A 15,836-nucleotide genomic window follows, 5' to 3' on the forward strand; every position below is an offset into this window, starting at 1 on the left:
CTTCATAATGTGTCAATTTGACTAAGATGGATTACATTTGCCAGAATCCCACTTCTTATATATACATACATACTATTGTTGTACCACTGTCCTAAGTAATTATATATCCAGTCCTCACAACTGTCTTATAAGACTGATTCTGTAACTATCCACATTTTATAAATGAGGAAACTAAGACACAAAGGAGTTCACATGACTAAGTCATAAAGTGTTACAGCATATAACTAGTCAGTGTGAGAGCTGGGTTGGAAACTATACCCACTGGCTCCTAAGTCCACCCTTTTAATCACAACCAATCGCAGAGAGCAATTAAACCAGACAAACTAATCACTGTCTAAATAACTGTTGCTTATGTGCTTCTGTAATTTCATTTATTTATTTAACAAGTCTACTATATTTATGTTTTCTAACTCATTAGTTAATTTCTATTGCTCTAATGCAATTAATTGGGTTGTTCTTTTTCATTTTTAATGTATTATTTTCCTAAATGAAAAAAAATGCACTCCTAAAAAAAACTGGAACTACAAAAAATCAAGAAAGTGAAAGCACACCATGATTCCTGCTTCTGCTAAGTTTGTTGTACATAATTCCAGGCATTTTTTTAAGCATACTGCTAGAAGGAAGACAGAGAAAGGATATGGGGAGAATTATACAAGGGGCTTCAGTTAAGTGATGGGTATATAGGTGTTAATTTATTTATACATATATATATGCTATTGTAAAAAAATAATTTAATTGACAAATAAGCTGCCTTTCACCATAAATGGCATACTTGTTAATACATTCACCGACTTTATTAAACTTTCTAAGAGCAATCAGACGTAAAAGTACATTTTGCTATTCTGCAGTTCCCAAGATGACCCTCAGAAATTTGAACTATGTGCTGTGGAAATGCTTGAATGAAAAGTAAAGAACACTTGCATTCAGAATTGGAAATTATAACTCTATTACTTTGTGCACTCTCAGGATCAAGCAAGAAAACATTCTCTTCCAGGACATTTTAATGAAAGTAATATTAAATATAGTCATATAGTACAATAAGAGCACATTTACTCCATGCTCAAAAACTGGATCTTCCCATTGCGCTTATTTAAAAACAAAAACAACATTAAAACAAGATGTGACAGACACAGGTCTAAGAACCTTCACAAATATTAGCTCATGTGATCTTTGTGCCAAATTGTTCAAGTGGGAATTTTTATTCCCATTTTACAGATTAAAAAACTGTAGCTCTGAGAAGTTAAATATACCCTAGGTCATATAGTCACTAGGTAATAGTCTCTGTTTCCAGCCCAGTCTCTTGCCTACAAATCCAGGGCTCTTTGTATTATATCATTGAATAAGTTAAAGAAAGAAAAAGGAAAAAGTATTAAAAAGAAAAAGGATAGAGGGGAATGCACAGAAATCCCAAGAAGGCTGGAGAGTTATATTGGGCAACACAGACTCCCAACTATCACACCTCAGAACGAGTAGAGAGAGGACACTACTACTGTCACTGATGAGCACTCAAGAACACAAGCAGGGGGCGCCTGGGTGGCTCAGTCAGTTAAGTGTCTGACTCTTGGTTTCAGCTCAGGTCATGATCTCATGGGTCTCTGCACTCAGCAGGAAGTCTGCTTGAAGATTCTCTCCCTCTGTCCCTCTTCTCTCTCTCTCTCATAAATAATCCAAAAACAACAACAACAACAACAAAAAAAACCCACAGTGGGATGGTCTCATTGATGCTGTACCAATATTGTCCCAGCAAACACAATCTTTCTGCAGCCCCTGCCCTACCAGGAGATGTCCTTGAGGGTGTGGCTTCCCTGTCAATCTAAGACAGCTGTCCCTATAGCTTAGATTATGTGCTTGCACCCCTTCTGCAAGAGAACCAAAGGGGATGGGGGATAAGAAAAGCAAATAACTAGCACTTTCAGCATTTCCAGAAAGAGGTAGGTAGTGCCCACAACAAGGCTCATAAAATGAGGGAGTACCCAAAACAAGGAAGGAGGTTCAGATATTGAGTGGCTAAGGTGGATGGACAAACATTCCCTTTAAGACCACCCTTTGACTGCTCCACATCAAACTACATTTTTCTTTCTTATACACCCCCCCTCACGCACACAACAAAGAGCTCTTGCCTAACATAATACAACCATCCTTATCTAATCTAAAAGCAAACCTTTCCTCCAACAGTGGGCAATCCAAAGACCTTTCAGTTAAATGCATCCAGCTCCAAGTCCAAGATCCTCCCTAGTACTGTCACTTTCCAATATTCTGTAATCTATAGACTAAACTATAATCACTAACATATATAAGATATATACATATATTTATGCCAATTATATATATCATCCATATATATAAATGATAGTGGGGGGAAAAGGAGAGAAAAAGAAGAGAATTAGTTAACATACAGAAATATACATGAGACATCATAGCAGATATGAAAATACAGTAGATGCTACAGTCATCTGCAAATGGACATGATGTTATCATTGGTACTTTTGACTGCCCTCTTCCACACCTCCTTTCAGGTCCAATTGCATCCTGCTCTTTAGCTGATCAGGATTCTTTACTTAATGAAATGATCTAAACCTTCATTCCTGAGGGATTTAAAATATTAATGTAGTCTTTCATAAAGGTATATCACTGGAGCAGTACAAGATGGCACCACAAAGCATCTTCTGGGTTCCATGCAGCAACCTTAAGTGACAGGAGCAATCTCCCATGCCAACCCTAACTCCTGTTTTATATATTTTTCAAATGACACAAGAAGTCTGAAATGACCTAGTGGGTTGACTCAGCCTTAATTCAACGGAATAGATGCTATTCCTCTGATGGAAGCCATCTTTCTTTGGGTATTAAGCCTCTAAAGCAGGAGAGCTTCTGAGATGAGCAATGTTCCAGATACAGGTGATAAGCATTCACCATTCCAATCAGTTCTTCATTTCAACTACCTAATTCCAGAATTGTGGCTACAGGTTTTTTGGAATCAATTATTCCTGAAATGACTCCTGATATTCACTCCTCTAGCTTTCCATTGATTTCATAAGCACCTAATTACCTATATTAAAGCCCTTTCTGCCTAATTATACTTGGAGGGATTTTTGTTTCCTGCACCAAACCCTGAGTGACACAGGAAGTGAAACTTTTGTGAGTGGGTCATTAGCTGAACCTGTGAGAGATATTTTTTTTTCTTCCCCTTTGGTTCCAAAACTTACATATTCTCAATAGGATAGACCAGAATCACATTTTGATCACCAATTCAAAGTATATATTGTATCCCATATGACAGCACCTCAACTTCACAAAGTAGTCTCTGATCTGAAGCTACAAACAGTCTGTGGTAGGCCATTCCACCACTGGGTGGGGTTGATCCTTAGCATCCATTCTTACCTTCTTCTATATGCTTTCCTGAACTCCAGATGACACAAAGGTAAAAATTATATTTCACAAACTCCATTGCAGCTTCTGGGAGATTGCAGGAATCTCATGTGCTATATACGTATTGCCCTACTTCTTTTTAAGTAGAGTGAGTTCATGTTCAGGAACTATGTGGTTTGGGACATCATGATGGAAAATAAAGCCTTTAGCAGATCTAAGGATGGTGGAATTGGCTAATGCATGGCAGGCAAGAAAAAGCAAATTCAAATTCAAAATTACTTTTGCTCTATGATATTACAGTTTAATATGTTAGGTATCTGGCTAATCTCCCTTGAGTATGGTACCATATTGGGGGCTACAGCTAGCAGGCTGGGCATTCAGTAAAGATGATAAGTCAAGATAGTTTACAAGCTGAGGCCAAGCTATCCCAGAGTATATTTGTAAAAGAAAAACAGTCCACTTCAGGTTAGTGCTAATCTATCATGCATAACCAATGGTAATCAAGGCTTCATTTTTCTCTCCTCCTTAATCAACTGACCATAGATACCTCCCCTTGACACCTAAGCATGAGCTGAGACAACCCTACTTGAGTTAGATCACATATTATACCACCTCCACTTGAAAATGTATTGCAGGTTAGCAGACCCAAATATATGGCTAGGTGAATCATAACATGCACTGCAGGCAGCTCAGGTTGAATAGTTACCTGGTATCCCAGGGTAAAACGTTTAGTCTATATGGTCTTTGTATTAGAGCCACAATATATGGCCTAATATGTTCCTCAATAGACTGAGAACTATTTCTCAATAGACTAGTTAGTTGACTGAGAGCATGGCTTTAATCCCAAACCCCAGGGCATTTGCAATGCTTCTCTTAGTAAGACTTAATACAATCTTCATACAGCATCCCAGTTTGTCATGACACTGAATAATGCACACAAAAGTATACTCTGGCAATCAGAGAAATCCCTCAGAAAAAAGAACACAGGCACTGGCAGTTCTAAGTATTCTTGAAGTGTTGACAGAGGTACAGGGGAGGGATAGAAGTGGGGGGATGTGGGGAGGCCCTGAGAGCTTCTGCAGCACAGCCAAATGTGATATATATTGCCTTCAAAATGGAAAGAGATCCACTAAGTTCTGTGTCTCTTAATGGCACAAGATTCAAACTTCAGCAAATATCTTGAAAATTTCCAAACCAGTGGGCCATCTATATACTTCACTGAGCAATTCAGGCCTTGTATTTTCATGAACACTGCTCCCATTTTCTGGTATATGTGTACCTACAGTGTCTGCTACCTAATATTCTCCAGATTATATGAGCATAAAGTCATTAATTTCATGACTCAGCTTGATGTTCTCTGGGATAATAACACAATCAAACTCCCGACTATGGCTCAAGTTCAGAAAATGTACAGAATTCTGAGGCAAAGTAGTAAAAGTATACTGCTACCCATGCCAAGTGTAAGAAAAATATTATTGGTGTTCTAGATATATTGAGATAGGAAAAAAAAGATTTGCAAGATCAGTAGTTAATTATGTTCATTTGCTTCAGTAAAAATACATCTGGAACACTTGATTTAAATGAAATTCCCTGGGGCGCCCGGGTGGCTCAGTCTGTTAAGCATGTGCCTTCAGTTTAGGTCATAATCCCAGAGTCCTGGGATCAAGCCTCACATCAGACTCCCTGCTTAGCAGGGAGTCTGCTTCTCCCTCTGCCCCTCACCCCACTTGTGCTCGCTCTCTCTCTCAAATAAAATCTTTTAAAAAATAAATGAAGTTCCCACCTACTTAGCTTATGATAGTGATAATTCACCAGTATTCTTCAAGACCTGTCCATCCTAGAGAGTTATGTCAGAAAGTGATACAAGTCAATATCCTTGCCTCTTTCAAGTGGTTTATGATGATACTTATCTCTGCAGTTCCCCAAGGATGAGGTAATGCTTTTCATTTACTCTCTTGGTATTAAGACATATTCCAGGGGTTCCCACTTGGTCCTTTCTGATATTCCAGAAGTCATTATAGGGTTCTTCTATTGCTGATGATATATATTTCAACAATAAATTCATGAATGAAATAAGTGAGGGATGCATTCAGGATTACATGTGGATCAAATCAAATCTCTATCTTCTGAATTCTATAAATCCCATATTCTGACAGAAAAACCACATCATATTCTGGGTCTAGGGACTTGTGTTAACTCAGAACTAACATCTAAAGCTTTCTGAAAGGTCTAGGTATTCCTCCCAAGTGCCCAGTTACCCTAGTGAATTGCTCAGGTCCCTCTGAAAAGGACAAAAAGATATATATGTACCAATTAAGATGTATTGCAGATTTCTCCCTCTCAAGGTATCTGGCCTCCCCTGCATTCAAAGAATTCTTAAACTATAAACTTTTATAGATTTGGGACTTTTTAAAGAGATTATGACTATTAACATGGTTCATGTCAGACTTCAGTTCATCAAGTATGCAGTTGTTCTGTTACTCGTATTGATTAGAACCTTATTGGGCTACCCATATATTTTATTTTTTTAAGTCTTATTTATTTTTTTAGTAATCTCTATACCCAATGTGGGGCTTGAACTCATGACCCTGAGACCAAGGGTCACATGCTTTTTCAACTGAGCAAGACAGGCAACCCCTGCCCATCTATTTTAATCCTAGTTATCACCAAACACTATAGCTGGTCAAATTGTCATCATACTAAATCGGATGCATATTATGATAACCATATCTACCTTACTGCTTCTTATTCTGAGCTGCTACTTAGCCTTTGCCATACTGGAATCTATGTAATCCCAGTGAATTCATGGAACCCTGCTGTGTCTCCCACCAGCATCACTGGCTTATAGAGAACAGCCACTTCAGCAGTCTTCCAAGACCTGGAATAGCCTCATGAATGTATTTCTAAGTGCCTAAAGGGAGTATCTTCTGAATCCTCTTAGAGAACATGGTTAAAGTTAGGCAAACATGATAAATCCACTCCAACATTTCTAACTTCCTGAGCAGTGAAATATCTCCCGTGACACTGAGCACTCTCACTTTAACTGCTATACAGAATCCAGAATCTGTGGTAAGTATATCCATATCAGGGTGGCTCAGTCATTAAGCATCTGCCTTCAACTCAGGTCATGGTCCCAGGGTCCTGGGATCAAGCCCCGCATCAGGCTCCCTGCTCAGCGGGAAGCCTGCTTCTCCCTCTCCCACTCCCCCTGCTTGTGTTCCCTCTCTGTGTCTCTGTCAAATAAATAAATAAAATCTTAAAAAAAAAAAAAAGTATATCCATATCAATTAATTCAGCTAAATTTAAAATTACAGGTCACAATCTTATGGGTTGGGGGATGGAGCCTCACATGGCTCCCTGCTCAGCAGGGAGTCTGCTTGAAGATTCTCCCCCTCTGCCCCTCCCAACATCACATGCGCATGCACTCTCTCAAATAAATCTTTTTAAAAGTTAATAAAGTTACACACCTCCCTCATTCTTTTACCTTTACAATCCATTTGTACACATATGATCAGATTTCTGCAAATAAAAATTAGCAAAATCTTTGCAGTTTCAACCCTGTTATTGATATTCCAGGACACACAAGGATTGATCAGTCTTTGAGATAGAAGTCTGGGGGTCGTATATGATGTTGAAAATGGCCATAAGGAATATTGGATTCCCTTTGCAAGAGTTCATTCCAAAGTCTTTAAGCAAGACAGGGCAAGAAGTCTCTTTCAGCCCACAAAGGAAACTCATAGGATTGGGAGGGAGTTCATTATAGGCTGAATCATTCAAATCCGTCCCTCTATCTCCACCCCAATTCTGAGGTTTCACTTTTTTTCATCAATATACTTTCAGACCAGGCAATGAGTTCAACTGACTTGGTAATTCAACGTTGGGGGTTGACCCCTATTGACTTTGAATTTCCTCAGCTCTGTGGCTCCAAGAGAGAAGATATTCTTTCAGTTTGTAATACAAAGTCCCCTTCTAAAGCCAAGGATTTAGAACTTTTGAGTTTATCATTCTTTTTCTTTAAACTGTCTGGCAACGTTAGAAGTAACCAGTTCTAGCATCCATTTCTTTATCAATTAATATATCCTGAGGCACAAGTAATAAAAACCTATGCTGGCTTCTTTAAGCGAAAAGGATGCCTATTAAAAGAATATTGTCTAGGTCACAGAATTATCATGAGAGCTGAAGATACAAGTTGAGAGCTCCAAAGCTAGGAGCAATGCTTTGAATCTCAGGAGAAATGGTCTAGTGAGGACATCACTAATGCCCTGGCTCAGCATGAACGCTGCAAACATTCAGTAGACACTGGATTGCAGCACAGATGCCACTCCTATCCAAGAACTCACTCTTTCTACAACTGTCACAAAGAAGTACTCCTCATGGTTACCTCAACTCAACTCTGAATTGGGGGCACACTACGGGTAAAACTTATACATGCCTATACTCTCAATAATAAGGAAAATTTGGAACTTTTCAATTTTCATAGTGGAAGGTAAGGCTGCATTAAGACTCAAAACACTGCAGAATTCTCCCAGGACAGAAAAAGGATTCTGATAATATTTATCAAAACACCAGTTATAGCCAACAGAATTAAAAGTAAACACAAATCCAAAGAAAAGTAGTTTTCTAGGATTGAAGATGATACACAAGAATAGTGCCTAAAATTAACAGAGATTTAAAAATTAAAACACCCGGGGCACCTGGGTGGCTCAGTTGTTAAGCGTCTGCCTTCAGCTCAGGTCATGATCCCAGAGTCCTGGGATCGAGCCCCACATCGGGCTCCCTGCTTTGCGGGAAGCCTGCTTCTCCCTCTCCCACTCCCCCTGCTTGTGTTCCCTCTCTTGCTGTATCTCTCTCTGTCAAATAAATAAGTAAAATCTTTTAAAAAATTAAATTAAATTAAATTAAAATTAAAACACCCAATACTGGTAAGATAATGGGGAAACAGCATTCTTATACCCTATACTGTTAGGAATGGAAGCTTTCTGGAGAGCAAAAAGCACACACCTCAAAGATTGTCCATTTCTTCTTTGGTGCCTATCTGCAGTTTCCATAATTTTAAATAATATTATTTTATAATCACAGAAAATAAAGTCTTATTTAAAAATTAAGTAACAACAGCAAGCTTTCAGTGAAAACACAGCTTATATTTTTTTTGAAAAACCTACCAAATACTATTTTATTCCTATATTCATGTATTTGTTCAGCAAGTATTTATTGAGCTTCTGTGTCTACTTTTTATCAGCAGCTGACAGTTTTGAAAATTATATATTATTTTGTCAACTACATTTTTTAATTGATGAAGTCAGAATACAGGCCCGCATCTTCAAGTTCTCAAGTTGAACTTGAGTTGGCATCTCGAGTCCTAAATGCTCTCAATTATACTCCAACTGCTCTACTACAAGTTAAGATGATAATGGGCACTGAAGTTTTACACAGCATAGATGCCACAAGTATGAGAAGCTAACGACTCAGGGATCTATACATTTCCAAAGCCCCAAATTCACTGCAAATTCACAGCAAGTCTTTCCCAAAGTATGTCCAATAACAGGTCTAGCATTCCTAGACTATTGTTTGCAGACAACACAAAAGGGCAGTTCCAATGTAAACACTATTTTAATGGAGGCTTAATTTTTACCTCTAACCACAGAACTCTAGGTATTTGGTTTACTATTGTTTAGCACTGATAAAATGACCAAATATTCAAGAGTTATGTAAGGAATGTCAAGCGTGCTCCTGCCCAGGGAACCTCAACATTTTGTGTGTGCCTGCGTGTCTGTGTGTGTGTGTGTGTGTGTGTGTGTGTGTGTGAAATTGTTGAGTTTTTCATCATGTTTTTGTTACTTGGAATTCCTTTCAGATAATCCAAAATTTAGCAATAATTTCAAGAAGGCCTCCTGGCATGTGTTCTAGATTGGTCTGTACATTAAACGGATAAATCAAGAGATTTCCTCAAGAGGTCAAAATCATCATTACCTTCCTCTTGCCTTTTGGAGGAAAAGAACTTTATCCTTCTATGGGATTTATTCTTTTCATGGGCATCCATTCAACACTGAGCTATTGTTTCAGAACAGGGAAAATGTATTCCTTTTACAGGTTTATTCCTTCAACTGGAATTTGTTTAAGTAGGTTCCACTGCACAAACACAAAAAGCCCTAATACATGCAAACTGGGTCGGCCTCATGCCATCAGATGTCACCGCTGATGGGTGATGGCACTTACAGAGATTTACACAACAAAAACTACATTAACAATGTTAAGGTGGTAAGACAAAGGCACAAAGGCCTAGAAATTCACAGCTCGGGATTTAAACATACTATATCTAAGAGGAATGGAGTGCATTAGGGTAATGGGAAGGTGACAGCGTCCTTATTATACCTACCCAGACACTTAATCCCTAACTGAATTTCCTGGGGGTGCTTGCTTTGTCTCATTCGTGGGGACTTATGTTTTTTAATGACATTATTGTTGTGTAAATGTTCTTGTTTTATCAAGTAATTCCGGGTTGATTATCATCTGTTTACGCAATTAGTGTAATTATACCTAATTACAGAGTAGAATCAACATATATAATTAGCTTATTAGAGGTATAACTGTGATATGTAATGATTTTAAAATCTTTATGAAACTTTGTTAACAAGTATTCCATGAATATGAAAGCAAAATATTTAGATGCCAGCTCTCTTACATTATATATACATTTTTTATATGCTCAGTAATAATTAGATTTACTGCCTGTCAAATATAGTGTTCAAAATCATAGTGCCATATTAAAGGGAATACAAATAGAAAAACTATGCTTGGGAAAATTAGAAACACCCTCTAGTGTTTTCTTTAAGGTTTGGTTTTGTAAATCTCTCTTCAGTTAAGATTTCTTACCTATAGAGAGCATCACCCTCAGGTGAATTTTAACAGTAAAGTTATAAGCCCAGTAAAGAGATTTATATTTAACACCATGACATATAATACTCAACTATGTTACGTGACATTCCTTACAAACTAATAATATTGCCCCCTTTACTCTTGTGTTGGATTTCTCCATTTGATTCTGAGCCAAAATGGAACTAAAAGATGAACTAAAATGTTGTGATATAAAAAAGCGAAGACATAGATGACAGAATTAGAAAGACGATGCATGTTTCCAAAATCAGCCAAGAGTCTTAGGAAGAAGAGCTGAAAATAGCTGCTGAAAAAGAACATAAAGTGAACTCACACCCAAGAAATGCTTAGTAATGTAGGTTATCCCCATTTATTTCTTTATTTGATTTTTATCTCTGTTACTGGTCACTTAAAATTATTATGTAACCATCCCTTCTCTCCTCAAAATATTGAAACTAAAAAAAATGCAGTATAAATAAACTGAATGCAGAGATTTACTGCTTTTGAATCATGCAGTACATTCTGCCATGTGGATAAAAACCACCCAACATCCTCAGTTACTGCTTATGGCGGAGACAGGGATTGGAGGGTCTAACTCACACCACGGGAAATTTCAAGCAATAGTATCAGAAGAGCAACACTTTAAATATTAGCAGCACATTATGCTAAAAATACTACTATCCTCCTTTTGAATATATAATAACTTTACAAACAGTGAATTTCATCTTTATCAGAAGGCAAGCATTCTCACCATTTGGTCTACAAACTTGTATTAAAATGGACCCTGCGCTTCAGTTATTATTGAAACAAACTACCCACTTCAGTGTTTAGTCTTTCCACTAAGATGCCTATCCTTTTAGAATCACTGTAAGCATATTCAACACACAAGTTTCTTTTTTTAATGGAACAAAAAAATTCTTTTTTTTAAAAGATTTTATTTATTTATTTGACAGAGAGAGACACAGCGAGAGAGGGAACACAAGCAGGGAGAGTGGGAGAGGGAGAAGCAGGCTTCCTGCGGCGCAGGGAGCCGGATGTGGGGCTTGATCCCAGGACCCTGGGATCATGACCTGAGCCGAAGGCAGATGCTTAACAACTGAGCCATCCAGGCACCCCTGGAACAAAAAAATTCTTAAAAACTGAAGGTAAAAAGGTTTTTTGGCTTTTTACTTAAGATCAGCAGAGATTATCATTACTCAAAACTCAAAACATGCAACTAATTTTTCCAAAGAATAAACAAACAGACAATACCTTTTCCTCTTTTATTTCTTTCCTACTCTTCAGAAGGACTAAGTTGGTATTAAAAAAAAGTCAAATATTCAGACCCCTCCCCCTCAGATGTAAGTTACATCATATCAAGTGATAGTCTAACAAAGTGTCTGGCACAAAATAATCACCAGAAATGTTAGCCCATGAAGGTTCAAATGAGAAAAGGATTCCCAAAAACAGTTTGAAAGCCATCAAGGAAAACCCCCTCACGCAATCACAGTGACTCCAGAGCTCAGTGGCATCTGAGCCTGGCAGTACCTGGCAAATAACAGGCACTTGGGAATGATTCTGTTTCTTCCCATCCCCTTCTGGAATCCCAGCAGGAGGCAGAGCCCATGTTTTGGGAAGAAGCGACCTGGGTAAAGAAGATTAATACATTCTAAAGGGAAGCCCTGTGCTGGCTCTTGGGAGCCCTCCTCCGCTCACTGTTTCCCTCTGTGCCAGGAGGTGCTAATGAAGGGGACCAGCCAAGGAGATGCGAAGAATCTGTGTCTGCCATTAAAAGCAGATAAACTTGAGAAGGAGGTAAGAATGTGACTACAAGGCAGCCAGACCCAGACAGACTTGTTTTTACTTTCCTGATATACCCATATGTGTTTTAAAATGTACTCAAAAATCGACTTGATGTTGGCATTCCTCTGTAAAAATTGACGAAGACTAAACAAACAAAAAAGTTATCTTCCCCATCTGAACTTCAGAATCCAGGGGCAAAGTTAGCCGCATAAGGAATGGGTTGTACAAAACCAAATCTCTTCTTTCCACCTAGGAAGTGTCTATCCCAGTCATGCCTGGGCCTGGCAAAGTCTGCACTTCCTTTCCATCCCCGTGGCCTAGACACGAACCCTCTTTTGCAGATAAGAGAGGCTGTGAATACACGCTTTTCAGACAAAAGCAGCATGACCATAAGTTTGCTGACTTGTTTCAGCTGTGCCCAGCTTCTGGGGAGGTTGAGTACCCTACCTAAAAGTTTGCAAAAGGCTCGAGCCAGATGGGATGGCCATCACGGATGGTACTGACAGCCAAATGATTCAACAGAAGCATCCACAATTTCCAACCCAAGAACCGCATAAGCGCACATGTGACCAGGGCAGCAATAATAAAATCTCGTGTAATGCCCCGAAAGGGCATCACTGGATCACATTAGGTCTTTTATGCACATCAGATGAGGAATGTACTGCTTATCTTTGCTCTTTGAATTAGATCCATAGGGAAAGTTCCTGAGTCTCTATCCGGCTGTGAAAGGAGAGCTTTCTGTCTTATTCTGTCGCTACTTTTCGGAAGAGGTCCATTGCCCCAAACATGACAGCTACATAATCAACTTTGAAAAATGCCTTTCCATATTTTCTCCCGTAAACCATGAGTTTCAAAGTTGGAGATTAAAAATTGAAACATTTCCCTAGCTTTATACTAATGTGGCATTTACACATTCTTCCATACCGTTTGAATGTACTCACCAGGCTGGCATCCATTCTAAGCACAGTGTAAAGTCTAGAAAGGCATTTTATTCTTTCCAGGTGTGCTCAACTGGCTTATTTATGGTCTGACTTCCTTTCACAGTGTGAGAAACCTTAGCCTTCTGCCAGCTGCAAAGGATTGTTAAGAAGCATTTTTAAGTTAAAAAATATATAGCAACACTTCCCTCTCTCTCCCTTTCTCCCTCTCTTTCTGCCATACTTTATGCACCTTCTTGCATTGCTTAGTCCATGACATGTCGAAATAGGCATTTAACTGTACTTACCATCAAAGAAGGTGCCCCATGCAGGCAACAGTATATTAACTTAATAAATACCAGAAAGGATAAAAAGGAGGGTACAGAACTGTTAACTCAGCCCAAGTTATCCTTCCTGAGAACACTCATTGCATTCAGTGGAGAGAGAGAGAAAGAGAGAGAGAGAGAGAGAGAGAGGGAGAGAGAGAGAAACACCCTTCATGTACTTTTGTCCCATTTCTTGGTTCCAGAAAAGCTGTGGGTCATCAAAATGAAGCACAGCTGAAGGGCACATCTGATTTGCCAAGAGGCCATGTGAGATGCTTATGTTTTGTGCGCACAGTCACATCAACAAAGTTTAAATGTTTTCTCCTTTATGACTAACATCATGAAGGTCCCTAGCAGGATTGTCTTGTCTGACTACTTAAGTAGTCCCAATTAAAGACCACTATTTGGCTCTGTAGCGGCCACATTACAACCCAAATATGTAAATGTAAAAAAATTAAGTAATTCTGAAAGGCAAATTTTCAATACCATAAAGAAAAATGTAATGTGTTCTAATCTAAACAATTTTTCACACGCATGCAGACCTAGATAAATAATTTGGGCTGAAATAAATGGTTCTATCCGCTTAAAAAAAATTGTACTCAATTAGGACAACTTTCTAAATGTTTCTGAAATAACTAAGGTTTTTAAAAATTATTTGAGGGAGTCACTTTATGACTTTAAAAAGAAGAAAACGCGTGAATGATGGCAAAGATGAGACATAATTGACAATCAGCAATAAGAAGGTTGACAGGACTTGAACATTTTTTAATAAAAAATTGCTAAGCCCAAATAACATGACTCCCAGGGAAAATTTGAGTGCCTAACTAATAAGATCACAGAGTACCTATGTTTCTTGGAAAAAGAAAATGCATTTTTATTGGGAAGGCGTGGTTCAAAAAATTACCACATAATTTAGAGATCCACGGGAATCTTTGGCATTTCAAAACTTGCATGGAGCCTTTGGAAAAAGCTCATCACAACTCCTTTCAATCTTTGAGGAGGCTGGCACTCTGCAATGGAGTTGTTTAACAGCCTGGCCATGCCAAAATTCATCATAGCACTGCCCCAGGGAGGCTGCTAGCTGCCTGACCCTAGCGGCTCAGAGTGGGACTGGAACAAAAGGCTAGCATCATTTCAAAAAGAACCCCAGGAAGCATCTGTGGGAGGATGAAGAGTGTTGAGGTGGGAGCTGAAGACGGTGGGAGTAAGGAAAGCACTAGCTAAGGAAGGCAAAGAGAGCTGGGAGCAAAGTCTGAGCCAGCAGGTTTATTGGCAGAAGTCACACCACGATCGCTAGGCAGTGGTCAATTTCCAGACAATAACAGCAGAATAACCGCAAAGCAGTAAAGATGAGAGATCATGAAGAGTACATCTTCACACACAGAGAAATGACAAAGAGAAGAAAAAGCAGAGGGAAGGAGGGAGGGAAAGAGGGAGTGGAATAAGGGAGAGGAGAGAAGAAGGAAGATGAAGGAGAAAAAGACTGTGAAGGTGGAGGAAAAGCCACTTGAAAGTAAGGCTTATCATCATGAATTACCAGGAATCTTTGTGTTTACACACTGGAGAGTCTATCTAGGCTGGCTAATGGCATGCTATTCCTTTTCTTCTGCTGTCACCAAGTATTACTGATTGTTAATAGCATTAAAATCTTTATCACTTATTTTATTAATCCCATTCGGGTTTAACATTACTAGCACACGACTGTAAATAGCAATAATAATGCCATCGAGGTTGGTATCAGTGATGCTGAAGGGTATTATGTAAAACGCAGCCAACGAGCAGTGAGATGACAGGTTCTTACAAACCTTTACATTAGATTAAGGAAAAGCCTTGCACGGATTCACCAAACTGTGATCTTAATATGATATAGCATCCTGTGTCCTTTGATGTCCCTCTAGAATTACTTGTCATCCTCCAACATTTAAAAAACAAATCTCAACATCCAAGGAGCATTTTAAAAAAGTATTAATGTCTATCTCTAAACAACGTGTGATCCTTAACTCTTTTCCTTCTGCTTCTGCACTTCTCCCAAAGTTAAAGCCACTCTTTCAAATAAAACTTTGATTTGTCAAGTAGTTTTTTAAAAGTAAAACTAGTTTAAAAATGGGGTTATAGCTTTAGATAATATTTTTAATTATTCACTCAATTAAGTGTTTTATAGTCATTTAAATTCACATAAGTAAGGACTTAAACGGTCTTGGCAGGCTCAAATCCTTCCTGGGCATCTTCCATCCCTAGCAAAACAAACTGGGGTGAGCTGTTTCAGTACAATTGCCTAGAAAACGTTTTCTGCTTCAGTCTGTGGGACTTGTAGGATTTCTCCAGATCTGATACACTCGTATTCACATGTGAGATTTGTAAGTCAAAGCCATTCTGATCAGCAGTGTGGGCTCTGATAAGATGCATCACACAACAGGCACAACTGACCCCACTGTCAACATGGGGAGTGAAGGCGATTATAATATGATGAATGAATTAGAGCATGGGAATTAAAAAAATCAGGGAGGTTGGAAACAATTATCTTAACAACTAAAAACCTCAACTGCAGTAATGTTTTCTTAAAACATACCGT

The sequence above is a fragment of the Callorhinus ursinus genome, unplaced genomic scaffold, assembly GCF_003265705.2.
Source record: "Callorhinus ursinus isolate GAN/ISIS: 27379988/994484 unplaced genomic scaffold, GSC_fseal_2.0 scaffold37, whole genome shotgun sequence".
Classification (NCBI taxonomy): domain Eukaryota; kingdom Metazoa; phylum Chordata; class Mammalia; order Carnivora; family Otariidae; genus Callorhinus; species Callorhinus ursinus.